Below are 27,950 nucleotides of genomic sequence, written 5' to 3'. Positions count from 1 at the left end.
AATACATTTTGTTCAGCTGAAGTGAAAAAAGCAGGGGTAGCAATCCTTATCTCAGACAAAGCAGCTGCAAAAATAGCTAGTTAAACAGATAAGGAAGGAAACTATATCCTCCTAAAAGGTACCATAGACAATAATGTGCTTTCAATACTGAATAGGTGTGCACCCAATGGAATAGCATCCAAATTCTTAGAGGAGAAGCTGAAAGAACTACAGGAAGACATATAGCAAGACTCTACTAGTGGGAGACTTCAACCTCTCACTCTCAGATTTAGATAAATCAATTCTTAAAATAAACAAGAAAGAAGTTAAGGAGGTAAATAGATTGTTAGAAAACCTAGATATGATAGACTTATGGAGGAAATTCAATGGGGACAGAAAGGAATATACCTTTTTCTCTGCAGTACATGGTACTTACACAAAATTGACCATGTACTAGGCATAAAAACCTAATAAATTACAGAAAGGAAGAAATAGTGAATACATCTTTCTCAGATCACAATGTAATAAAAATCATATGCAATATTGGTCCAGGGAGATATAGACCCAGAACTGATTGGAAACTGAATAACCTCATTTTAAAGAATGAGTGGATCAAAACAACAAATTATAGAAAGAATTAATTATTTTATCCTAGATAATAACAATAATTAAACAACATACCAAAACCTATGGCATTCACTCAAAGCAGCTACCAGGGAATATATCATATCTTTAAATGCTTTCATGAATAAATTAGAGAAAGAGGAAATCAATGAACTAAATATGCAACTAAAAAAATTAGAGAAAGATCAAATTAAATACCAAATTAGAAATTCTAAAAATTAAAGAAGTTACTAAAATCAAAAGCAAAAAAAACTATTGAATTAATAAATAAAACCAAGAGTTGGTTTTATGAAAAAACCAATAACATTGATGAACCTCTGGTCAATTTGATTAAAAAAAAGAAAGAAGAAAACCAAATTGCTAGTATCATAAATGAAAAAGGTGAACTTACCACTAATGAGGAGGAAATTAAAGTAATAATTAGGAATTATTTTGCCCACCTTTATGCCAATAAATTTGACAATCCAAGTGAAATGCACAAATATTTCAAAAATATAAGTTGCCCAGGTTAAATGAAGAGGAGATTAAATACCGAAACAACCCATCATTGAACTCCCTAAGAAAAAAGTCTCCAGGCCTGATGGATTCACAAGTAAATTCTACCAAACATTTAAGGAACAATTGGTTCCAATTCTATATAAACTCTTTGGAAAAATAGGGGAAGATGGAACTCTCCCTAACTCTTTCTTTCTATGACACCAATATGATGCTGATACCTAAACCAGGAAGAGTTAAAACTGAGAAAGAAAATTATAGACTTATCTCCCTGATGAACATAGATGCAAAAATCTTAAATAAAATCTTAGCAAAACAATTACAACAAGTTATCAATAGGATACTACATTTGAACCGAGTAGGATTTATCCCAGGAATGCAGGATTGGTTCAATATTAGGAAAACTGTTAGTATAATTAATTATATCAAAAACAAACCTATCAGAAATTATATCATTATATCAATAGATGCTGAAAAAGCTTTTGACAAAATACAGCACCCATTCCTACTAAAAACACTAGACAGTTTAGAAATAAATGGACTATTCCTTAGAATAGTAAGCAGTATCTATCTGAAACCATCAACAAGCATTATATTTAATGGAGAGAGGCTAGAGGCATTCCCAAGAAGATCAGAAGTGAAACAAGGGTGCCCATTATCACCACTACTATTCAATATCTTATTAGACATGTTAGCTTCAGCAAAGGACTCATTTCTAAAATATACAGAGAACTGAGCCAGTTTTTTTTAAAAGAGTTATTCCCCAATCGACAGTCAAAGGATATGCAAAGGCAATTTACAGATGAGGAGATCAAAGCAATCCAAAGTCATACAAAAATTGCTCTAAATCATTACTTATTAGAGAAATGCAGATTAAAGCTTCTCTGAGGTACCACCTCACATATCTCAAAATGGCCAATATGACCAGAAAGGACAACGATCATTCTTTGAGGGTTGTGGAAAATATGGGACTCTATTACATTGTTGGTAGAACTGTCAACTCATCCAACCTTTCTGGAGAGCATTTTGGAATTATGCCCAAAGGACAACAAAGATGTGCATACCCTTTCATCCAGCAATACCATTACTGGCTCTATACCCTGAAGAGATGATGAAAAAGGGTAAAAACTTTACTTGTACAAAAATATTCATAACAGCTGTGTTTGTGGTGGCAAAGAATCAGAAATCAAGTAAATGTCCTTCAATTGGGGAATGGCTTAGCAAACTGTGGCATATGTATGACATGGAACATTATTGTTCTATTAGAAACCAGGTGGGATGAGAATTTAGGGAAGCCTGGAGGGATTTGCATGAACTGATGTTGAGTGAGATGAGCAGAACCAGAAGAACACTGTACATCCTAACAGCAACAGAGGGGTGAGGATCAACCTTGATGTACTTGTTGATTCCATCAGTGCAACAATAAGGGACAATTTGGGGCTGTCTGCGATAGAGAATACTATCTGTATCCAGAGAAAACTGTGGAGTTTGAACAAAGACCAAGGACTATTACCTTAAATTTAGCCATTATTTTTTTTAGGTTTCTTACAAGGCAAATGGGGTTAAGTGGCTTGCCCAAGGCCACACAGCTAGGTAATTATTAAGTGTCTGAGGCTGGATTTGAACTCAGGTACTCCTGACTCCAGGGCCGGTACTCTATCCACTGCATCACCTAGCTGCCCCTGTATTACCTTAAATTTAGAAAAAAAAACTGATGTCTTCTTGTCTGATCTTGCTATCTCTTATACTTTATGTTATGTGTCTTCCTTAAGGATATGATTTCTCTCTCATCACACTTAATTTGGATCAATGTATACCATAGAAACAATGTGAAGACTGACAAATTGCCTTCTGTGGGGGGTGGGGAGAGGGAAGTAAGATTGGGGGGGGAAATTGTAAAACTAAAAATAAATAAAATCTTTATTAGAAAAAAATTGTTATCTTATTGTCTGATCTTGCTATCTCTTATACTTTATCTTTCTTCCTTAAGGATATGATTTCTCTCTCCTCACATTCAATTTGGATCAATGCATACCATGTAAGCAATGTAAAGACTGGCAAATTGCCTTCTGTGGGTGGTGGGGAAAGGAAGTAAGATTAGGGGAAAAATTGTAAAACTTAAAATTAATAAATTCTTTATAATTCAATAAAAATGAAGAATTAGTGAACAAAAAGGAAACCCAAGATAAAAAAGCTGTTTTTGAGCCAAGGATGCCCAAGACACAAACTTAGGAAAAATAACTCCACATATGTTTTTGGACATGACCAATGCAAGAATTTGTTTCGTTTGACTGTGAATATGTTTTACAAGAATCTTATTTTTCTTCTTTTTTCTAGTAGTGAAAGGTAGGAAAGAAAATAAATGCCTATTATTTAAAAAATTTAAGCGGTAAGTCATTTTAAAAAAACAAAATAGAATAGATACAGGTAGTCAAATGGCATCAGCCTGAGGAAAAAATTCCCAGGGTGGTAGAAGCATATAAAGATGGAAATAACAGTGAACTTGGTATTGGGCCACTCAGTATAACAAACACCCCCTCAAATATTCACATGTACCAGTTTATTCCTGGCCTTTATGTAATTGACTAAAACCACAGGCCTGTTGGTTTATTTAAATGAATCAAAATGGTTATTGATTGAATTAAACCACATGCAATGAAAGCTGTGTTATCTGGCATTTTACCAGTAGGAAACCTAGGAAAAGTGGTATTTCTAAGAGTTCCCAATAGAAATCTTTAATGGAGTAACCATTTGAGAGAACCTAATAAAGATGCCAATTTGAAGTTGTTTCTGGTAGCACTCATTGTATTGCATAAATCTATCAGCAGAGACATGTTGGGGTGCTTCCATGAAATTTGCTCACTTAAACTCCTAGCATGCTTAGGACAAGTAGTAGCACAACCTTGTCCAACTTACACCATATGCTGTTGATTTTTCACAGTCTCTTTATTTTCTTCTATAAAGTAAGTATCATGCATGCCATGGTATGCATTGCCCTCTATTGTTGATCCCCAAGAATCATGGAACCCTATCCATGAAAGAATCCTTAATAGTTCATCTTTTTAATCCACCTGCAACCTAGCAAGACCTTAACTGACAAATCCTAGATAGATATTATCTATCCGCTTTTTAAAAATTTTTATTTTTTAATTTAAAATATTCTATTTTATTTCATTTTCAGTTCCAGATTCCGTCCCTCACCTCCTTTTTTCCCACTGAGAAAGTAAAAAAGTACAAAACCTATCACAAATATGAAGTCATGCAAAACACACTTCTGATTTGATTATGTCTGGGGAAAAAACCTGAGAAGAAAGAAAGTAAGTTTGCTTTATTGTGTACTCTGAATTCATCAGTTCTGTATCTGGAAATGCATAGCATTTTTTCATGCTAAGTTTTTGGAATTTTGAGGGACAATTGTGTTGATTTTTTTCACAGCTGATTATCTTTACAATGTCATTGTTATTGTGTAAATTGTTCTCTGGTTCTGCTTAGTTTATTTTGCATCAGTTCATATGTCTTCCCAGGTTTTTCTGAGACCAACCCCTCTATTCATCCCTCCCTCCCTCCCCCCTCCTCCCCCATCCATCTCTCCCTCCCTCCCTCCCTCCCTCCCTTCCTTCCTTCCTTCCTTCCTTCCTTCCTTCTTCCTTCCTTCCTTCCTTCCTTCCTTCCTTCCTTCCTTCCTTCCTTCCTTCTCTTTCTTTCTCTCTTTCTTTTTGCAGATCAACAAGTATTATTTTATTTTTTCTGATTACATGGAAAAATAGTTTTTAACATTTATCTATTTAAATTCTTTTTTGAATTTTACAATTTTTATCCCAATCTTGCTTCCCTCCCCACCATTCCCCACAGAAGCCAGTCTGATAGTCTTTACGTTGTTTCTATACTATACATTGATCAAAATTGAATGTGTTGAGAGAGAAATCATATCCTTAAGGAAAAAATAAAGTATAAGAGATAGCAAAATTAAATAATGAGATGACTTTATAAAAAATTAAAAGTAATAGTCTTTGGTCTTTGTTTGAACTCCACAGTTCTTTCTTTGTATATAGATGGTCTTCTCTGTCTCAAGTATTCTAAAATTGTCCCTGATTATTGTGTTGATGGAATGAGCAAGTCCATTAAGTTTGATCATCGTCCCCATGTTGCTGTTATGATGTACCATATTCTTCTGGTTCTGTTCATCTTGCTCAGCATCAGTTCATGCAAATCATTCCAGGCTTCTCTGAATTCCCATCCCTCCTGAGTTCTAATAGTACAATAGTGTTCCATAAAATATATATACCACAATTTGTTCAACCATTCCCTAATTGATGGAAATTCACTCAATTTCCAATTCTTTGCCACCACAAATAGGGCTGCTGTGAATATTTTTGTACAAGTGATGTTTTTTCTCCTTTTCATGATCTTTCAGGGTTTAGACCCAGTAGAGATATTGCTAGATCAAAGGGTATACACATTTTTTAATTGCCCTTTGGGTATAATTCCAAATTGTTTTCCAGAAAGGCTGGATGAATTCACAGCTCCACCAACAATGTGTTAGTGTCCCAGATTTCCCACATTCCTTCCAACATTGATCATTGTCCTTTCTGGTCATATTGGTCAGTCTAAGAGATGTGAGGTGGTACCTCCGAGATGCTTTAATTTGCATTTCTCTGATCAATGATGTTTTAGAGAAATATTTCATATGACTATAGATTACTTTGATTTCCTCATCTGTAAATTGCCTCTGCATACCCTTTGGCCATTGCTTAATTGGGGAATGGCTTTTTTTTTTATAAATTTGACTCAATTCTCTATATATTTTAGAAACAAGTCCCATGTCAGAAATACTGGTTGTAAAAATTGTTTCCCAATTTACTACATCTCCTTTGATCTTGGTTAGAGTGATTTTGTTTGTGCCAAAGCTTGTTAATTTAATGTAATCACAATTATCTAGTTCATTTTTAATGATGTTCTCATTGTCTTCCTTGATCTTCCTTCCCTTTCCATAGATCTGACAGGTAAACTATTCTTCAATCTCCTAGTTTGCTTATAATATTGTCTTTTATGTCTAAATCTTGTATCCATTTTTTAAAATTTTTTTATTTCTTTATATTTTTTGCAAGGCAAGAGGGTCAAGTGAAGGTCACACATCTAGGTAATTATTATGTGTCTGAGCCTGAATTTGAACTCAGGTCCTCCTGACTCCAGGGTCGGTTCTCTATCCACTGTGCGACCTAGCTGCCCCCTCTTGTATTCATTTTGATTTTATCTTGGTATAGGGTGTGAGATGTTAGTCTAATCCAAGTTTCTGCTATACTAACTTCCAATTTTCTCAATGGTTTTTATCAAAGAGAGAGATTTTATCCCAGAAACTGGACTCTCTGGGTTTATGAAAGAACTGATTGCTACAATCATTTCCTGCTATCTCTTTTGAACCTAGTCTTTTCCACTGGTCCACCACTCTATTTCTTAACTAGTACCAGGCAGTTTTGATGACTGATGCTTTATAATATAATTTTAGATTTGGTAGGGCTAAGTAACATTTATCTTTTAACAAGCTTTTGAGTTCCACATTTTTCTACCACCCTCCTTTTCCTTTCCCCTCCCCATAGCAACTTCATAGGTTGTCTATGTACAATCATGCTCAACATATTTACATATTAGTCATGCTGTGTAAGAAAAATTAGAACTAAGAGGGAAAAAAATCATGAGAAATATAAATAACATAAAAGAAGTTTTAAAAAGTGAACATAGTATGCTTTGCTCTGCATTCAGGCTCCATAATTATTTTTTCTGGATGTGACTGGCATTTTTCATAACAAGTCTCTCAGGGTTGTCCTTGATCAATGAACTGCTGAGAGGAGCTAGTTCAACATAGTCGATCATCTCACATTGTTGCTGTTAATGCAATGTTCTCTTGGTTCTATTCCATTCAACATCAGTTCATGCAAGTCTTTCCAGATTTTTCTTAAGTTCGACCAGTCATAATTTCATACAGAACAATAGTACTCCATAGCATTCATACATAATAACTTGTTCAGTTATTCCCCAATAGATGGACATCCTCTCGATTTCCAGTTCTTTGCCTTTACAAAAAGAGCTGCTATAAATATTTTTGTACATGTATTTTCTCCTTTTTATAATCTCTTTGGGATATAGACTTGGTATTGGTAAAGCTGGATCAAAGAGTACAAACAGCTTTTTTGCCCTTTGGGCATAGTTCCAAAATGTTCCCCAGATTGTTTGAATTAGTTTGCAACTCCACATCAACAGTGCATAGTGTCCCAGTTTTCCCACAACCTCTTCAACATTGATCATTTTCCATTTTTGTCATTTCAGTCAATCTGATAGGTATGAGTTGGTACCTCAGAGTTGTTTTAATTTGCATTACTATAATCAATAATTTTTTAGACAATTTTCCACATGACTATAGATAGCTTCAACTTTTTCATCTGAAAATTACTTGTTCATATCCTTTGTCCATTTATCAATTGAAGAGTGACTTGTCTTATAAATTCTACTTAGTTCTCAGTATACTTCAGAAAGGAGTCCTTTATCAGAATTACTATCTATGAAAATTATATCCTGCATTCCTGCTAATCTTGATTACATTGGTTTTATTTGTGCAAAGCCTTTTTAATTTATTGTAGTCAAAAATCATCCATTTTGAAATTTACAATTTCTCTATCTCTTGATGACCATAAACTTCTCCCCTCTCCATAGGATTAACAGATGGACTATTCCTTGTTCTATTAATTGCCTTATGGTATCACCATTTATGTCCAAATCCTGTACCCATTTCAATTTTATTTTGGTATAGGGTGTGATATGTTGGTCTATGCCCAGTTTTTGCTAAACTATTTTCTGATTTTCCCAGCAATTTTTGTCAAATAGTGAGTTCTTATCCTAGAAACTAGGGTCTTCAGGTTTATCAAACAGTAGATTACTACTGTTTCTTTTGTACCTATTCTATTTCATTGATTGACTTCTCTGTTTCTTAACCAGTAGCAGTTTTGATGACTGCCTAGGCCATCTTTCTTTGCATTTCTTTTCATTAATTCCCTTGATATTCTTGACTTTTTGTCCCTTCAGTTGAATTTTGTTACTATTATTTCTAGCTCTGTAATTTTTTGGTAGTTTGATTGATATGGAATTGAATAAGTAATTTAATTTAGATAGACATATCATTTTTATTGTATTTGCTTGACCTAATCATGAGCAACTGACATTTTTTTCAGTTGTTTAGATCTGACTTTATTTGTGTGAAATGTGTTTTGTAATTAGGTTCACATAGTTTATGGGTTTTTCATGAGAGGTACATTTCCAAGAATGTTATCTGCAGTTACTTTAAATGAAATTTCTCTTTCAATCTCTTGATATTGAATTCTGTCAGTAATGTATAGAAATGCTGTTGCTTTAGGTGGATTTATTTTATGTCCTGCTACTTTGCTAAAGTTGTTAATTGTTTCAAGTAATTTCTAGTTAATTCTCCAGGGTCTCTAAATATACCATCATATCTTCTGCAAAGATAAGAGTTTTGTTTTCTCATTGTCTATTCAAATCCCTTCCATTTCTTTTTCTTCTCTTATTGTTAAACCTAACATTTTAATACAATATTGAATAATAGTGGAGATAATAGGCATCCTGATCTTATTTCACCCCTGGTCTTGTAGTTTATTCCCCATTTCATATAATGCTTGCTGATGGTTTTAGATAGATACTACTTATCATTTTAAGGAAACGCCATTTATTCCTATGTTCTCTAGTATTTTTTTTTTGTAGTTTAATGTATTTTAATAGCAAACTTACAGGAACAGCACAGAAGACAGACAACATTAAAAACATGTACTTGCATGTAGGACAACTCAGTTAGAAAAGTATAGTGAATGGATGGAATCTACCATATGATAAAAATGCTACAAACACCATTTAGTTGCCGTCAATAAGAAATTTACTTTTTAAAAAAATCCAAATGCTGGCATTGTCCAGAAAAATTTAACAGGTTTATTTATAATTGTTATAAAGTTGAATCGTTGAAACTTGTTCACGGAAACATTTTTTGACGGCATTAATGCTTTATGTCCTCGCATTTATATTCAAAATTCACACACAAATGAAAATGGAAAAAACTTGCCAATACCTGATTCTGTCCCCTATTTTTCCATTTGCAATCATATGCTTAGGTACCTTTTGACCCCATGGGAAAAAATATCTAACGTTCAGAACTACCAATAACAGGAAGAAGAGATTTTTTTTTTTCTGTTTTGAGAATGAAGAATGTTTCCCATCATAGTGGAATTTAAGCACGTTCTCCACATATGCGGCGTGCTAGCAGGATATCTTTTGGCATGATTGTAACACGTTTGGCGTGGATAGCACATAGGTTGGTGTCCTCAAACAGGCCAAGCAGAGAAGCTTCACTTGCCTCCTGCAAAGCACCAATTGCTGCACTTTGGAAGCGCAGATCTGTTTTGAAGTCCTGAGCAATTTCACGCACCAGACGCTAGAAGGGGAGTTTACGAATCCGAAGTTCGGCGGACTTCTGGTAAAGTCTGATTTCACGGAGAGCCACAGGACCAGGCCTTCTTAACCCCCCCCCCCCCCCCCCCCGGAGAGGGCGAACTCTTGCGAGCGGCTTTTGTGGCAATCTGCTTCCTGGGGCCTTTACCACTGGTGGATTTAGGGGCGGTTTGCTTGGGACGGAGCCATGTTCCTGAAAACTTCTCCTTAGACACCCCCTTCGCTTGGGCTGGCCGAGCAGGAGGCGACCCTGGTGCTGGGAGCTGCGGCAGCGGCGGCTGCGAACACCTGTTCTCTAGTATTTTTAATAGGAATGGATACTATATTTTGTCAAAGGCTTTTTGAATATCTATTGAGATAATCATTTGATTGTTATTAATTTTTTATTGTTATGCTCAATTATGTTAATAGTTTTCCTGATATTGAACCATCCCTGCATACCTGGTGTAAGTGCTATTTTTTTTTTTTTTATTTTTGCAAGGGTTATGTGATTTGCCCAAGATCATGTAGCTACATAATTATTAAGTGTCTGAAGCCAGATTTGAACTCAGGTCCTCCTGACTCCAGGGTCGGTGCTCTATCCACTGCACCACCTAACTGTGCTATGATCATAGTGTAATATCCTAGTGATAACTTGTAATCTCTGCAAAAATTTAAGATTTTTGCATCAATATTCATTAGATATATTCGTCTATAATTTTCTTTGTTTTGGTTCTTCCTGGTTTATGTATCAGCACCATGTTGATGTTATAAAAGGAACTTAGAAGAACTCCTTTACCTATTATTTCAAATAGTTTATGTAAAATTGGAATTAATTGTTCTTTAAATGTTTGGTAGAGTTCATTTGTAAATATATCTAGCCCTGGAGATTTTTGTCTTATGGAACTTATTGATGGCTTGTTCTATTTCTTTTTTATTTTTATTTTTTAGGGTTTTGTTTTTTTTTTTGGAAAGGCAAACGGGGTTAAGTGGCTTGCCCAAGGCCACACAGCTAGGTAATTATTAAGTGTCTGAGACCAGATTTGAACCCAGGTACTCCTGACTCCAAAGCCGGAGCTTTATCCACTGCGCCACCTAGCCGCCCCTTGTTCCATTTCTTTTAAAGAAATGGATTTAAGTATTTTATTTCCTTTTCTTTTAATCTAGGCAGCTTATATTTTTGTAAATATTCTTCAATCTTACTTATATTGTCAGGTTTATTTGCATATGTATATGGATAAAATAGCTCCAAATTATTTGATTTCCTCTTCATTACTTATAAGTTTACCTTTTTCATTTTTGATACTGGAAATTTGGTTTTCTTCATTCTTATTTTAAATCAAATTAACCAGGCGGCTAGGTGGCGCAGTGGATAAAGCACTGGCCCTGGAGTCAGGAGTACCTGGGTTCAAATGCGGCCTCAGACACTTAATAATTACCTAGCTGTGTGGCCTTGGGAAAGCCACTTAACCCCGTTTGCCTTGCAAAAAAATCAAATTAAACAAAGATCGGTCTATTTTATTGATTTTTTCATAAAATCAATTCTTAATTTTATTAATCAGTTCAGTAGTTTTCTTAATTTCAGTTTTTCAGCTTTTTGGTTTTGTTTGATGTAATCTTGTTGTCTCACAGAATCATTAGGTTCCAGTTATCCAATTCTAATTTTTAGGATTTTGTTTTCTTTAGTTAACTTTTGCGTATCCTTTTCTATTTGGTTAATTTTGCTTTTGACAGCGGCAGCTCAGTGGCATTGTGAATAGAGCAATGGCTTGGGACTCAGGAGGACCTGAGTTCAAATGCGGCCTCAGATACTTGATAATTACTTAGCTGTGTGACCTTGAGTAAGCTACTTAATCCCATTGCCTTACAAAAACTAAAAACAAAATAAAATTGACAGCTCCCACCCATCAGAGATATTAAAAAAAATTGCTTTTGAAGAAATTGTTTTCCTTTTCTAGTTGATCAATTTTACTTTAAGAGGAGTTGATTTATTTTCCATTTGGCCTTTTTCAGTTGTAAAGGTATTGTTTTCTTCAATCAGTTTTTCATAATTCTCCTGCATCACTCATTTCTTTTATCAATTTTCTTCTTCCTCTCTTCATTGGTTTTTAAAATCCTCTTTGAGCTCTTTCAAGAGGTATTTTTGTATTTGAGACCAATTCATAAACCTGTTTGAGACTTGGCTTGTAAGCATTTTATAATAGCTTTTCTCTTCTGAAATGACATATTTATTATCACTATCAGAATAGTAGCTTTTATGGTTAATGCTCTTTTTTCTTTTTTTGATCATTTTGATAGTTGAACTCTGCTGCTGGGACAAAAGGGACATAGTCCCAAACTTTTTTTTGCTAGGACTGAGTGTCTGGTCTCTGACTTTCATGTGATCTGGTATCTCAGGTGCTAGTGGTTTGTCTCTTGCATTAGGGTAGCCCAACCCAGTCTCACCTATTGCACCAGTATTCCTAGTCTTGCCCTTTGTCTTCTGAGCTGAAGTTGGGACCCTCACTACTGGCCTGCTGTACTACTGGCTTGCTGATCTGGGACCTGGGACCTAAACTGTATTGTAGTTAAGAGCCTCCTGCTGGCTTTCCTACCTATTTTGGGCTACACTCCCCCTTTACCCACTTGACACAAACCTTTTCAGAAATTCCTTAATAATAACCTGAGTTGAGAATTTCTCTCTCTCTCTCTCTCTCTCTCTCTCTCTCTCTCTCTCTCTCTCTCTCTCTCTCTCCTGTCACTTTAGTTTCTGTTTACAGGCTTAATTTTAAAGTTGTTTTGGGAAAAGTTCCAGGAACTTCCTAGCATTGTGCTACTATATTGGTCCTGCCTCCAGTAGTCCCCACTTGCTCATTTCTTTTAGCATAATAATATTCCATCGCTTTCATACACCATAACTTGTTCAGCCAATCCCCAAATGATGAACAACCCCCTCAGCTTTCAACTCTTTGTCATCATGAACAGAGTTGTTATAATTTTTTTTGTTAATATGAACCCTTTCCCTTTTTCTTTGATCTATTTGGTATATAGACCTAGTAGCAATATTGCTGGATCAAAAGGTATATATAGTTTAGTAGCTTTTTGTGCATTGTTCTTTTCAGTGGTTGAACTAGTTCTGAATTAAAACTTTAATTTCTACCTCATTGGGGGTGAATTCACCCTTTTCATTTTTGAAACTAATAATTTCACTTTCTTCTTTCTTTTTTTTCCTTTTAAAGATTTTATTTATTTTGAGTTTTACAATTTTTTCCCTATTCTTGCTTCCCTCCCTCCATCACCTGCAGAAGGCAGTTTGCCAGTCTTTACATTGTTTCCATGGTATACATTGATCCAAATTCAATGTGATGAGAGAGAAATCATATCCTTAAGGAAGAAAAATAATGTATACTAGATAGCAAGATTGCATAATAAGATATGAGTTTTTTCTCTGAATTAATGGTAATACATAGTCTGGTATTTGTTCAAATTCCACAGTCCTTTCTCTGGACATATGGTATAAATGGTATTCTCCATTGCACATAGCCCCAAATTGTCCCTGATTGTTGTACTGATGATGGAATGAGCAAGTCCATCAAGATTGATCATTACCCTTATTCTTTCTTTTATAAATCAAATTAATTAAAGTTTTACCTATTTGATTAGTTTTTTCATAAATCCAACTCTTAGTTTCATTTATTAGTTCAATAGTTTTCTTGCTTTCAATTTTATTATTTTATCCTTTAATTTTTAAAATTTCTAATTTGTTATTTAATTGGGGGGGTCTTAATTTGTTCTTTAATTTTTTTAGTTCATTTTTTGGTTTCCTCTTTATTTTTTCATGTAAACATTTAGAGATACATTATATCCCCTAATAACTGCTTTGGCTGTATCCCATAAGCTTTGGTATGTTGTTTCATTATTTTCATTGTCTAGGATCAAATCCTTAATTCTATCTATAATTTGTTGTTTGATCCACTCATTCCTTAAAAGGAGGGTATTTAGTGTTTATTAGTTTCCAATTAGTTTTAGGTCTAACTCTCCATGGCCAATTATTGCATGTGATTTTTATTGCACTATGGTCTGAAAAAGAAGTATTCACTGTTTCTGCCTTTCTGCATTTGATTATGAGATTTTTATGCCCTAGTACATGATCAGTTTTTGTGTAGGTGCCATGTACTGCAGAAAAAAGCCATATTCCTTTCTATCCCCATTCAATTTTCTCCAATGGTCTATCACTTCTAGGTTTTCTAACATTCTATTTACCATGTTAACTTGCTTCTTGTTTATTTTATAGTTAGAGTTATCTAATTCTGAGAGAGGCAAGTTGAGTTCTCCCACCAGTAGAGTTTTGCTGTCTATATCTTCCTGTAACTAGTTCAACATTTCCTTCAAAAATTTGGATGCTATATTGCTTGGTGCATACCTATTTATAATTGAATTGCTTCATTGTCTATGGTACCCATTAGGAGGATATAGTTTCCTTATTTATCTCTTTTAATGAAATCTATTTTTGCAGTTGCTTTGTCTGAGATAAGGATTGCTATCCTTGCCTTTTTTACTTCAGCTGAAGCATAATATATTCCATTCCAACCTTTTACCTTTACTCTGTATATATTTCTCTGCTTCAAATGAGTTTCATGTAAGCAGCATATTGGAGGATTCTGGTTTTTAATCCACTGTACTATCTGCTTATGTTTTATGAGAGAGTTCATCCCATTCTCATTCAAAATTATAATTACTCTTTATTGCCCTCCATGCTATCTTCCCTCTGTTTCTATTTTCCCCTTCCCCCATCCTTATTTCCCAGTATTTTGCTTCTGAATATCACTTCCTTCAGTGTATTTGCCCCCTTGTACCCAATCACTCCCCTTTCTTTCCCCTTTCTCTTTGCCCCTTCCTTCCCTTCCTTCTGTCAGTTACTCTTTTCCTCCTCCCTCTTCCTTTCCCTTCCTAATATTTGAAAGATGTTTCTAAACTCGTGTGTGTGTGTGTGTGTGTGTGTGTGTGTGTGTGTGTGTATTAATACTTTTTTTGAGTCAAATCTGATGAGAGTAAGATTCAGGTGGTTCTCATTTCTCCCTTCTTCCCCCTCTATTGCAATAGGTCCTTTTGCACATCTTTATGTGATGTAATTTACTCCATTCAATCTCCTCTATCCTCCCATCTCTTTACTGTCCTCCATTTTCTTTTTTTTAATTTTTTTTGAGTTTTCTTCAAGATTTTATTTATTTTGAGTTTTACAATTTTTCTCCTAATCTTACTTCCCTCCCCCCACCCTCCACAGAAGGCAATTTGCTGGTCTTTACATTGTTTCCATGGTAATACATTGATCCAAATTGAATGTGATGAGAGAGAAATTATTTCCTTAAGGAAGAAACATAAAGTATAAGAGATAGCAAGATCAGACAATAAGATATCAGTTTTTTTTTCTAAATTAAAGTTAATAGTCCTTGGTTTTTGTTCGAATCCATAGTTCTTTCTCTGGATACAGTTGGTATTCTCCATTGCAGACAGCCCCAAATTGTCCCTGATTGCTGCACTGATGGAATGAGCAAGTCCATCAAGGCTGATCATTGCCCCCATGTTGCTGTTAGGGTGTACAGTGTTTTTCTGGTTCTGCTCATCTCACTCAGCATCAGTTCACGCAAATCCCTCCAGGTTTCCCTGAATTCCCATCCCTCCTGGTTTCTTTTTTTTATTTTCTAATTTTTTTTATTCTCATTTCGTACAAATTTTTTTTCATTAATAAAATATACTTGTTTACAAGTAAACAAAATACCCCTCCCCCCATGAATATAGATAGACTTGCTTGGGCGAAAAAGTAAAGGGGAGAGAAAAAAAATTAAAATTAAATTAAAAAAATAATAGTAATAATTGTACGTATGGCCAGGTGGCACAATGGACGAAGCACCAGCCCTGGAGCCACGAGCACCCGAGTCCTTATCCAGCCTCATAAACCCAATAATCACCCAGCCATGTGACATGCAAGCCACCCGATCCCCACTGCCCTGCAAAAACCAAAAAGAAGAAAGAAAAAAAAAGACCCAAAATAAAATAAAATAGTAATAATAGTAAGGGTGGCTGGGTGACAGACAGAGCATTGGCCCTTGAGCTAGGAGCACCTGGGTCTGAATCCGGCCTCAGACACCCAAAGATCATTCTGCTATGTGGCTCCAGGCAGGCCATCCAGCCCCACTTGCCCAGCACCCTCCCCCAAATAATAATAACAAAAAATGTGCTTCAGTCTTTGTTCCAACACCATCAACTCTGTCGTGAGTGGATCACATTCTTTATGATAAGTCCATCACAAAAGTTACTTCCATATTTTTCCAACGTTGCCATTGCTGATCGCAACTCCCTCCTTTCTTATTTCTCCACTACTGTGTACTATATTTTCTCTCTCCTTTCACTCTGATTCTGCTGTAGGGTCGCTGAGTGGCGCAGCAGACAGATCCCTGGTCCTGGGGCCAAGAAGCCCTGAGCCCCCATACCACCTCTTAGGCCCAGAATCCACCTGGCCCTATAGTCCTGGGCAGGCCATCCAATCCCAGCCCCTTTCAAGAAGTAAAAAAGAAAATGTGTTATATCTGAACACTGTCCCCCCATGGTCCATCCTCTCCTCCTTTATTCACATCCCCACCCCTTCCCCCTGCTCCCCCCTCCTTCTTACTCCAGATGTCTATACCCCATTGAGTATATTTGCTGTTTCCTCTCCTAGCCATCTCTGATGAGAGCAAAGGTTCCCTCATTCCCCCTTGCCTCCCCCCTTCCATATCGTTGCAATAGCTCATTGTAATAAAAAAAAATCTTATTATGTGAAATATCTTGGACTATTCCCCCTCTCCTTTTTCTTTCTCCCTTTCCATTTCCCTTTTTTCCCCCTATTGATTCCATTTTTACACCATATTTTATCTTCAAATTCAGCTTCCTCCTGTGCTTCAACTATAAAAGCTCCCTCTACTTGTTCTATTAACTGAGATGGTTCATATGAATATTATCAGTATCATTTTTCTATACATGCAGTTCATCCTCATTAAGTCCCTCATATTTCCCCCCTCTCCTCCAATCTCCATGCTTCACCTGAGTCCTGTATCTGAACATCAAACCTTCTGTTCAGCTCTGGCCATTCCAAAAGGAACCTTTGAAATTCCTCTGGTTCATTGAAAGTCCATCTTTTTCCCTGGAAAAGGACATTCAGCCTTGCTGGGTAGTTCATTCTTGGCTGCATTCTAAGCTCTTTTGCCTTCCGATATATTGTATTCCAAGTCCTACGAGCTTCAAATGTAGATGCTGCTAAGTCCTGAGTGATCCTGACTGCAGCTCCACGATATTTGAACTGTGTCCTTCTGGCTTCTTGTAATTTTTCTCTTTGACTTGGGAGTTCTGGAACTTGGCTATAATATTCCTAGGGGTTGGTCTTTTGGGATCTCTTTCTCGGGGGGATCGGTGGATTCTCTCCATTTCTATTTTGCCCTCTGCTTCTAGAATATCAGGGCAATTTTCCTGTAGTAATTCTTTGAAAATGATGTCAAGGCACTTTTCCTGATCATGACTTTCAGGTATTCCAATAATTTTCAGATTATCTTTCCTAAGTCTGTTTTCCATATCAGTTGTTTTTTCAATGAGATATTTCACATTTTCTTCTAATTTTTCATTTTTTTGGTTTTGAAGTATTGATTCCTGATTTCTGGTAAATTCATCAATCTCCCTGAATTCTATTCTTTGTCTGAAGGATTTATTCTCCTCAGAGAGTTTTCTTATCTCTTTTTCCATCTGGCCAATTTTTCTTTTTAAAGCATTCTTCTTCTCAATAACTTTTTGAACTGTTTTATCCATTTGACCTAAGCTGTTTTTTAGCATGCTATTTTCTTCAGCATTTTTTTGGATTTCCTTGACTAAGCTGCTGACTTCATTTTCATGTTTTTCCTTTATCTCTCTCCTTTCTTTTCCCAGTTTTTCTTCCAACTCCCTCATTTTATTTTCAAAGTCTTTTTTGAGCTCTGTCATAGCCTGAGCCCAATTTCTGTTTTTCTTGGAGTCTTTAGATGTAGGAGCTTGTGCTTCCTCATCTTCAGACTGAGTATTTTGATCCTTCTTGGGCTCATTTGCAAAATATTTCTCAATGGTCTTCCTCTTATTTCTTTGCTTGTTCATTTTCCCAGCCTAAGCCTGTTTTTTTGGGGTGCTTCCTGAGCTTTTGGGACACTCCCACAAGGGTCTCAGTGTGTGAGGTTCTGTCCTCCCTCCTGGTCTGTGAATGACCATAAGCACCCCCCCCCCGCCATGGGGCCGAGGTGGGGGGGCCCCTGTTGTTCTATGGGGGGGCCTAGACTGGGATCAGGATCTGAATGTGGTCAGAGCCCCAGAGTCCTGTTCCAGGGGCAGAGGACTGAGCTTGCAGTTTCTCTTCACTCCGCTCCCTCAGGTCAATGGGCTCATGCCCCTGGGGGGCTCCTGCTTACCGGCTCCGACTGCTTCTGTTTCCTAGTCTGGGCTGCAGAAAGACCAAGCTGCTCCCTGTGTTCCCCGAGGGCTGGGCTCCACGTGCTCGCTCTGGCAGAGGTCCCCCGCTGTTCCCCCACTTTGTGCCATTGCTCCCCGGGGTGCAGCTCAGGAGACTCCCCTGCTGCTGTGAGCCGCAGCTCCCAGCGCCCTTGGGGCTGCCTCCGGGAGGCTGAGTTCTTTGGCTCTGGTGGGCCACCCCTCTGGCGGCCGCCCCTCCGACCCGGGGAGCAGAGCCTTTCTGCTCTTTTCCAGGTTACCTTGAGTAGGAGAACTGCCTCACTGGGTCCCTTTGTGGGTTCTGTCTCTCGAAAGTTTAGTTAGAGTCCTTAGTTTATGAGTTTTTATCAGAGAGCTCCTAAGACTGGATCCCTTCGTGTCACCATCTTGGCTCCACCCCTCCTGGTTTCTAATAGAACAATAGTGTTCCATGACATACATATACCACAGCCATTACTAAGCCATATACACAGCCATACTCTGTCCTGCATTTTCAAAGAGATATTTTTAAATCATTCTTTCAGAGTTGCAGAGAAGTCATGAATGTACATTACTTTTGACTAAATATATTCTCTCTAATAGAGATACAATTCTCAAGAGTTATGAGAATCTTTTTCCCTGGTGGAGATATAGCCAGTTTCATCTTATTGGATAACAGTTTTTTTTTTCTTTTCCCTTTTTTTCCCTTTTCATGTATCTCTTGAGTCTCCTGTTTGAAGTCCAAATTTTCTATTTAACTGTTATCTTTTCATCAGAAAAGATTGGAAATCTCCTATTTTGTTAAACTTCTATCTTTTCCCCTGGAAGAGAAAGTTCAGTTTTGCTGGATAGTGAATTTTTGTCTGCATTCATGTCTCGCCTGCTCTTCAGAATATCATATTCTAGGACCTTCAGTCACTTAATGTTGATACAGCCAGGTCCTGTGTAATCCTTATTGTGGCTCCATGGTATTTAAATTGTTTCTTTCTGGCTGCTTGCAGAATTTTCTCTTTTTTCTGATAGTTCTGGAGTTTGGCCATAATATTCCTTCATGTTTTCATTTTGGGATCTCTTTCGGGGGGGAAATTGATGTATTCTTTCAATAACTATTTTTCCCTCTGGTTCCATGATATCAGGGCACTTCTCCTTCACTATATCTTAAAGTATGGAGCCCAGGCTTTTTTCCTCCTCAATGTTTTCAGGAAGCCCTCTGATTCTAAAGTTGTCTGTTTTGGTTCTATTCCCCAGGTCAGTTGTTTTGCTGATGAGGTATTTTACGTTTTCTTCTATTTTTGTTTTTTTGTTTTTTTGGTTTTGTTTAACAGATTCTTTTTGTCTCATGAAGTAATTAGTTTGTTCAGATTCCAATCTTTCTTTAAGAGAAGAATTTTCTTCATATACATTTAAAAACTCCTTTTTCCATTTGGTCAATTCTATTTTTGAAGAAGTTTTCCATTTGTCCAATTGTGGTTTTGAGAGAATTATTTTCTTTTTGCTCTTGTCCAATTGTACTTTCATTTTCTTGTTGCATGATAATAGTTTTCTCTTGCAAAGTGTTAATTTTCTCTTATTTTTCTTTTCCCAATTTTCCCAATTGATTTTTAAACTCCTTTCTGATCTCTTCTAAGAAGTCTTTCTGGGCTGGAAACCAGTTCATATTCTCTGAAGCTCTACTTCTCTCTGAGTTAGGATCCTTGTCTTCAAGGTAACATTTAGTGGACCCCATTTTCTGCTGACCTTTCTTCATTTTCCTAGGATTTTGTGTTGGGGGAGTGGCTGGTTTAGACCTTTGGTGTTGAGATCACTAGTGACTTTGCTCACTGGACTTAGTAACTTCAAGTGGGATGACCATTAGGGGATGCTAGATGCTTTTTCTGGAGTTTCTTTGACTTTAATTAGTGGTCCACTCCCTAGGCCTGTGTGGTTTGGGGGGGCAGCTGGATCTGGGTTATCTTCAAACAACGTGAACTGGGCCATCAGGCTATATAGTTAATCTACTTAATCCTCAGTCACCACTGGGGTGGGGGAATCTGCTGCCCTTCCCTGAGCCTAGGAGTGGGGTGGAGGTGTGGTCTGATACTATGTTTGTTCTGGGAAGAGTCACTTTCTCCCATAGGAATGGGGGGTAGGGAACTCATCTGGAAACACGGGACTTTGCTAAAAATATGGGGGCTTGTGGCCCTAGTCTTCCAGACCAGCTGAGCTGACCAGATTGATGTTTAGCTGCCACGCTGGAGCTTTCCTGTCATACGGCAAACACTTCTGCTGTTATTCTCTCAGGTCAGTCCCCTTGCTCTGACTTTCTACTCTCTGCCCCGGCTCACCCATGCTCTCCTAAGACACACCTTGTTGGGAGATGTTCTCCTAGGTTCTTTGAGTTCTGTGGATCCAAATTCTATTAAGCGGCTTGGTTCATGTTAGTTCTCAGGGAAAACCAGAAGAACTTAAGATGATGCCTGGCTTTTCTCTGCCATCTTGGCTAGAAGTGCCTCTCATTTGCTTATTCTTTCAACCTACTTTTGACTTCAAATTTGATATTAGGGATGACCTCTGCCACAGTTCTGGAGGGAAAGTAGCCTGGTCCTCTTGCTGCTTTCCTGGAGTATTGAGTGTTGTTTTATTCTAACATTTCAAGGATTACTCAATCTTGGAATCTTTAATCTTCCAGTGCTCCTAAAATGGTCTGGTTAAAGCTAAAGTCTATTTTTTCTGCCCCCCCCCCCCATCCTCCAGTATGAGTTCTACAAATTTCCGATCTGTTTTTGAGTCTGAGCAATTTTAGATTGCTACTGGACTACTGGATTTCTCCTACTAACCAGATGGAAAACTGCTGGTTCAGAGTAAGAGAACTATAGATTTTCCTTCGATCTGTAATACCTGCTGTAGTTATTCCTTTGCAGATTTAAGACTGGGCTAAAAGATAGAACTGAGATCCTGCTCTGTTCTTGGGGTTCAAGCTACCTCAGATGCTGCTTCCATCTGAATTTTCTCCTCTCAAAATACTGCCCAGGACCTGCTACTGCTTCTATACTAGACAACACTCTTGTGTAGAAGTTGCCTTCTGCCTTGGAACTGGATAGTAGCTGATAGTTTCATGCAAAAATGGGCATGATAAAAGACAAAAATTCTAGGGACTTAATGTAGGAGAGATTAAGAAGAGGGGGCAGGAATATACAGAAGAACTAAATACTAACCCAGGCAGTTAAGAGACACTGTGGTGTAGAGGAAAGATAACTGGATTTGGTTTCAGGAGAACCCTGGGTTTGCCATATTTCCTTATGTATAAGACATACCCTTTTTCAAAAAATTTGGGGGTCAAAAACTGGGAGCATCTTATATAGTGGTTGTAGATTTTTTTTACTTGCATTTTCTGTTTTTTCACACTTTTTGCCTTTGCACTCATTGTTTCACATTTGTTACTGATATATTAGGTGATGTTTTATTATGTTCTGCCCGGAAATGGCTTAGAAAAGATTTTCATCCAGAACTGAATTCAAGTTCAAAGTGATTCAGTTTGCAAAAGTGAATGAAAATCATGCTGCTGAAAGTCACTTTGGTCCTCCTTCAACTGAGAAAACAATCTGAGACTGGCTACAGGAAGAAGAAACCCAACTGAAAACATCCTGGCAGAAGAAGGCCATGAGAGGCAATGCAACCAAAAGGCCTGAGTCAGAGAGGGAATTGAAGGGATGGATTGAAGAGCAAAGGGCCTTTGGAATTGCTATGTCCACAAAGATGGTTCAGCAGGAGGCAAGATGAATTGCTGATGAAAAAGAAGTGACTGATTTCAAAGGAGGACACAATGGATGCTTCAGGTTCATGAAATAGAATGGACTAAGCATGCATCCATGCACCAGACTTGCCCGAAAGATTCCTGAAAGCTATGAGCAGATTGTTGATTTTCATGATAAATTAAACTTGAATTCAGTAACTTTATGTAATACATTTTTTTTTCAAATTTTTGGCCCCCAAATTAAGGCGAATCTTATACATGAGAGTATTTCATACGTGGGAAATTACAGTATATATAGATGGAGGCTGTCCAAAATATGCCCTTCAATGCGATTTTATGTGGCCTGCCTGTGAGTTTTAACTTTCACAAGCAAAAAAATAAAATAATTTAACGGAATGTATATTAGATTTTGTTAAATTTTTAAAATTCCTTTACTAATAAATAATCTTATTGATGCTAATTTTCTTTACTGTTTTTAAGCAGTATTATGGATGAACTTATTGCATAGAATTTTCAGTCGATCTGTGAGATGCGTTCCATCTGTATGATGCAGACCGGTCTATATGCACCTACCTTTATACTGTTGTATTGTCACTTTGTTGTTTTGTGTTTGCTTTTGCACTTCACAGTTCACCTGTTGTATTGATGATGCATGTTCCCCCACTTTCTAAGAAGTTATGAGGCAACTTTTTTGTTTCAATAAAAACTTTTAAAAGTGCCATGACTTTGTGTAGTGCTTACTTCACCTAAGACTACAGACTAATTATTAGTGTACTGTATTTTTTATTCTGGGTGTGACCCTTGAATAATTGTTTTATTTTAATGTGAGCCTAAGATAACCTAAGGTTGGACAGCCTTGTTTTAGATGAAGAATTCAAACCCAGAGTTTCCTGGGCTAGTATTTAAGTCCATCAGGAATTTCTGTCTTATATTTAAGCCAATTTGGTTATGTTTACAGAATCTTTCTTCTAATTTTTTCCTTTGTTGGAGATAGCCTAGGCCCAGAATTTGCTGCCACTACTTTTTGTCCTTTAGGGATAGCATCCAGCAGGGAGATGATGCCATGACATACGAATTAATTGGATTTGAGTGAGGGGGTACTGTGTTAAGTCACCAGCCTCCCTTTATCCTCTGGAGCCATCTGAGTCCTTTGGCCAGATATGAATCAGGATGACTGGAGATGGCCCTAGAAGCAAGGCAATGAGGGTTAAGTGACTTGGCCAAGACCACACAGCTAGTAAGAGTCAAATATCTGAGGCTGGATTTGAAATCAGGTCATCCTGACTTCAAGGCCAGTGCTCTATGCCCTGCACCACTTAGCTGCATGCCATGCAAGTGAATTGAATTTAAGTGAGGTGGGTCTTTGCAAAGTCCCCAGCCTCACTCTCTCTCCTCTGGAACAATCTTCGTCCAATATAGCTCATGATGCTTGAAGATAGCCCCAGATGCATTGCGTTTTTAAGTTGATATCTTTAGCAGGTCTCAACAGGTCAGAAAGAAATGAGGCAAAGAGTGGCCTCTTTAACTCAGTCAAAAAAATCAATCTGGGAGGGGAGGACCCTCAGGGTTTCTGGTCAAAACAGAAATACTTGCTATTTACATTCATTCCAAGCCAATCAGGGTCCTATCAGTGACCAAGTGGAGTTGACCTGGGATCTATTGTTGACCAAACAATGAGAAGAATGGCTTGACTTTAAGATATAGTCTTTAAGAAAGAGATTTGGTCTTAAGTATATCAATTCCTTCTAGAATGCTATTCTTGCTTTCATTTATCCATGCCACAACTAATATCAAGTGCCAGCAACTGTCATTGACAGATAAATTCTGTGGCACAGGGAATAGACCCCCTTACCTGCTTCTAATCTAGTCCCTCACAGTTGTCATACAGAGAAACAAATCCTTTGGAAAAGGATCTACCATTCCTGCAATCACCAACACCAATTACCAAACAACTGTTACCAATTGGCAGGTTAGCCCCAAGAGTCCTAGACACAGCAGCATCCCCAAACTACCCTCCTTGCTTCCAACACAGTCCCTTCAGCTATTCTCAAGGGAAGCAACTCTTGTGAAAATACCACCTAACAACTTGTTCTGCAGGGGTCATAGCCCATGCTTTCTGAGCTAACTCAGCTGCTGAAGACCAGGGAAAAGAAAGCTTTCCCTTCTAATATCCTGGGCACAACATCAGAAGCAGATGAGTTTTCATTCATGGAAATGACATTAAAGAAGATGCAATAACTTCTATTACACTGCTGCTCTCTAAGGCCTTCTTGGACCTTGGCATCAACTATTTCTTCCTTTGAGAATGTGAATTCCTTGAGGGTAGAGACTGTCCTTGCTTTTTTGATATGTATTTCTTGAGTCTAGCACACTGCTTATTTTCTGTATGCATGGGGGAATGGAAAGAAGAGATACAGAAAACTACATTTCTACTGTTCAGCCCTATTGGGGGAAATGATTGGCCAGGAGACAAGCATCAAGACATTGAATATGTGTGGAAGGGATGGGCAGACAAAATAATGGAGAAGCATCAAGGACAAAATTTGCCAACCTCTTTACTTTCTTTTGTAAAATTATATTTTATATTGAAATGAAAGTATAATTTATTTATTTTTATCATTCATTAATTTTTTTTGAATTCTGTGCTTCCCCCCCTCCTTCCTGCCCTTTCTTCTACCCATTGAGAAGGCAGGATATGTGAAATCAATTATACAAAACATATTTTCATATTAACTTAATGACTTTCTCTACTCCTTGACTGGTCCTAGGTATTGATGTAGTCTAAGTGGAAGATGAGGACCTAATTGAGGACTGTGCCAGTGAATGGGATAGATGAAGTGGATGTAGGAGATTTTATGGAGGAACCTTGATGACTGATTGAAGGTGAGGAATGAAGAAGAGGGAAGAATGGCTTATTCTAAGGCCTTGGGTCCAAGATATGTACATATTGTATGATAAGTCCTCACAGGATCATAGATTTTAAATTGAAAGAGGGTCTAAGATTCTTAGAATTACAGTATTCCAGAGTTGAAAAGAATTTGGGTGGGCACAGGATCAAATCCAAAACCACAACTAAAAAAGAACCCCCCATGACAGCATACCAGATACCACCAAGACTCAGTCTATTTATATATTCCTATTACATTTCTAATGATAAGGCAAATTTTCTTTTATATTAAGTCATCAATTGCTTCTCTACAGCTTCCACCTATGGATCTTAGTTTTGTACTGTGGGCCCCAAAAGTATAATCCCTCATCCCTAGGATGGTCCTAGAAAACAACTTTCCTATTCCATTTTCCTCTTCTCCAAAAGCAATACCCTTAGGTCTTATATGACATGGAGTTAGGTTCCTTCCCTATCCTGATAGTCCTCCTCTGAATATTTTGCTAGCAAGATACTATTATAGTGCTTTCAAGACTCCAGTCTAGAATTGAATGTAATACAGCAGATATAATCTGCAGAGCAAAGGAATGTGGAACTAACAGCACCTTTATCCTTGGAAGATTTGAATGCTAAAGACTGCATTGGTGTTCTTGGCTGCCAAAATAATACTGTTGCCTCATATTGAACTTTCCGTATAATAAAACCTTCAGTTCTTTTTCAAACTGTTCTGTAATCATGTCTGTACAGTCTTGTACCTCTGAAGTCTGTTTTTTGAACTCAAATCTAAGACTGTAACTTTCTTTATTAAATTTAATCTTATTCAGTGTGGTCCAATATTTCTAGCTGTCCTTTTGAATCTTAATTCTGCCATCCACAAGCTTTGTGTCATCTGCACATTTCATGAGCATACCAATTATATTTTAGTCTAAGTGGCTGATAATAATGTTAAACAGCATAGGACCAAGCACAGATCCCTAGGACACTACACTAGAGACTTCTTCCAAGTGGACATCAGGCCACTGAATGACTATTTTATTCAACTACTTTGGAAACCATTTAAGTGTCCTGTTATTTAACACACACCTCTTTATCTTTTCCACAGGAATTACATGATAAGTAATAAAGACTAGGTAGCACAGTTGATAGAGCACTGGCCATGGAATCAAGAAGACAGGAGTTTAAATCCTCATACATTGGAAATTTATTAGCTGTGTAAATTTGGGCAAGTCACTTTACCCTGATTGCCTCCCATCCAAGGTCATCTCCAGTCATCCTGATGCTTAATTGGCTACTGGACTCAGATGACTCTGGAGGAGAAAAGGAGGCTGGTGATTTAGCATAGTCCTCCCCCATTCAAATTCAATTCATGTGCTTGTCATGGCACCACCTCCCTGATGTCATGATCTTCTTCAAGGATGAAGAACAAACAGCATCATCAACATGATAAGCAAACTCTATCTGTCACATTCTTCTGATAAACTTCAGCAATCTTGTCAAAAGGAAATAAGTGTAATCGGGAATGACCTGTTTCATTTTTTTTAAGTTAATTTTTTTTTAAAGATATTATTTGACTTTTACAGTCCCCCCCCCATCTTGCTTCCTTCCCCCACCCCCCAACAGAAAGCACTCTGTCAGTCTTTACTTTGTTTCCATGTTGTACCTTGATCCAAACTGGGTGTGATGAGAGAGAAATCATATTCTTAATGAAGAGAATTTTAAGAGGTAACAAGATCAGACAATAAGCTATCTGTTTTTTTCTAAATTAAAGGGAATAGTCCTTGCAATTTGTTCAAACTCCACAGCTCCTTATCTGGATACAGATGGTACTCTCCTTTGCAGACAGCCCCAAATTGTTGCCGATTGTTGCACTGATGGAATGAGCAAATCCTTCAAGGTTGAACATCACTCCCATGTTGCTGTTAGGGTGTACAGTGTTTTTCTGGTTCTGCTCATCTCACTCAGCATCAGTTCATGCAAATGATTTCCCTGAGATCCTGTCCCTCCTGGTTTCTAATAGAACAGTAGTGTTCCATGACATACATATACCACAGTTTGCTAAGCCATTCCCCAATTGAAGGACACTTACTGGATTTCCAATTCTTTGCCACCACAAACAGGGCTGCTATAAATATTTTTGTACAAGTAATGTTTTTACGCTTTTTCCTCATCTCTTCAGGGGTATAGACCCAGTAGTGGTATTGCTGGGTCAAAGGGTATGCACATTTTTGTTGCCCTTTGGGCATAGTTCCAAATAGCTCTCCAGAAGGGTTGGATGAGTTCACCGCTCCACCAACAGTGTAATAGTGTCCCAAATTTCTCACATCCCTTCCAACAATGATCATTATCCTTCCTGGTCATACTGGCCAATCTGAGAGGGTGTGAGGTGGTACCTCAGAGAAGCTTTAATTTGGATTTCTCTAATAATTGATGATTTAGAGCATTTTTATATGGTTATGGATTACTTTGATCTCCTCATCTGTAAATTGCCTTTGCATATCCTTTGACCATTTGTCAATCGGGGAATGGCTTTTTGTTTTAAAAATATGACTCAGTTCTCTGTATATTTTAGAAATGAGTCCTTTGTCAGAATCATTAGTTGTAAAGATTGTTTCCCAATTTACTACATTTCTTTTGATCTTACTTACATTGGTTTTATCTGTGCAAGAGCTTTTTAATTTAATGTAATCAAAATCATCTAATTGGTTTTTGGTGATGTTCTTCAACTCTTCCTTAGTCATAAACTGTTCCCCTTTCCATAGATCTGACAGGTAGACTAGTCCTTGATCTTCTAATTTGCTTATAGTATTGTTTTTTATGTCTAAGTCCTGTAACCATTTGGATTTTATCTTGTGTGAGGTGTTGGTCTATTCTAAGTTTCTTCCATACTAACTTCCAATTATCCCAGCAGTTTTTATCAAAGAGGGAGTTTTTATCCCAATGGCTAGACTCTTTGGGGTTATCAAACAGCAGATTACTGTTATCATCTCCTGCTTTTACACCTAGTCTATTCCACTGGTCCACCACTCTATTTCTTAGCCAATACCAGACAGTTTTTATGACTAATACTTTATAATATAATTATAGATAAGATAGGGCTAAGCCCCCTTCTTTTGCACTTTTTTTCATTAAGCTCCTGGCAATTCTTGACTTTTTTATTTCTCCATATGAATTTACTTACAATTTTTTCTAACTCATTAAAGTAAATTTTTGGAATTTTGATTGGTAGGGCACTGAACAGATTGTTTAGTTTTGGTAGAATTGTCATTTTTATTATATTAGCTCTACCTATCC

At 37.2% G+C, this 27,950-nt stretch overlaps 1 pseudogene; it reads right to left on the bottom strand.

The window, feature by feature from the left end:
• Nucleotides 1-8,864: 8,864 nt before the first annotated feature.
• LOC141498664 (histone H3.3A-like) lies at nucleotides 8,865-23,226 on the bottom strand (annotated as a pseudogene).
• Between the last annotated feature and the right edge of the window lie 4,724 nt (nucleotides 23,227-27,950).

The sequence above is a fragment of the Macrotis lagotis genome, chromosome X (genome assembly GCF_037893015.1).
Source record: "Macrotis lagotis isolate mMagLag1 chromosome X, bilby.v1.9.chrom.fasta, whole genome shotgun sequence".
In the NCBI taxonomy this organism is placed as follows: domain Eukaryota; kingdom Metazoa; phylum Chordata; class Mammalia; order Peramelemorphia; family Peramelidae; genus Macrotis; species Macrotis lagotis.
This window is presented reverse-complemented; position numbering and strand designations above follow the sequence as displayed.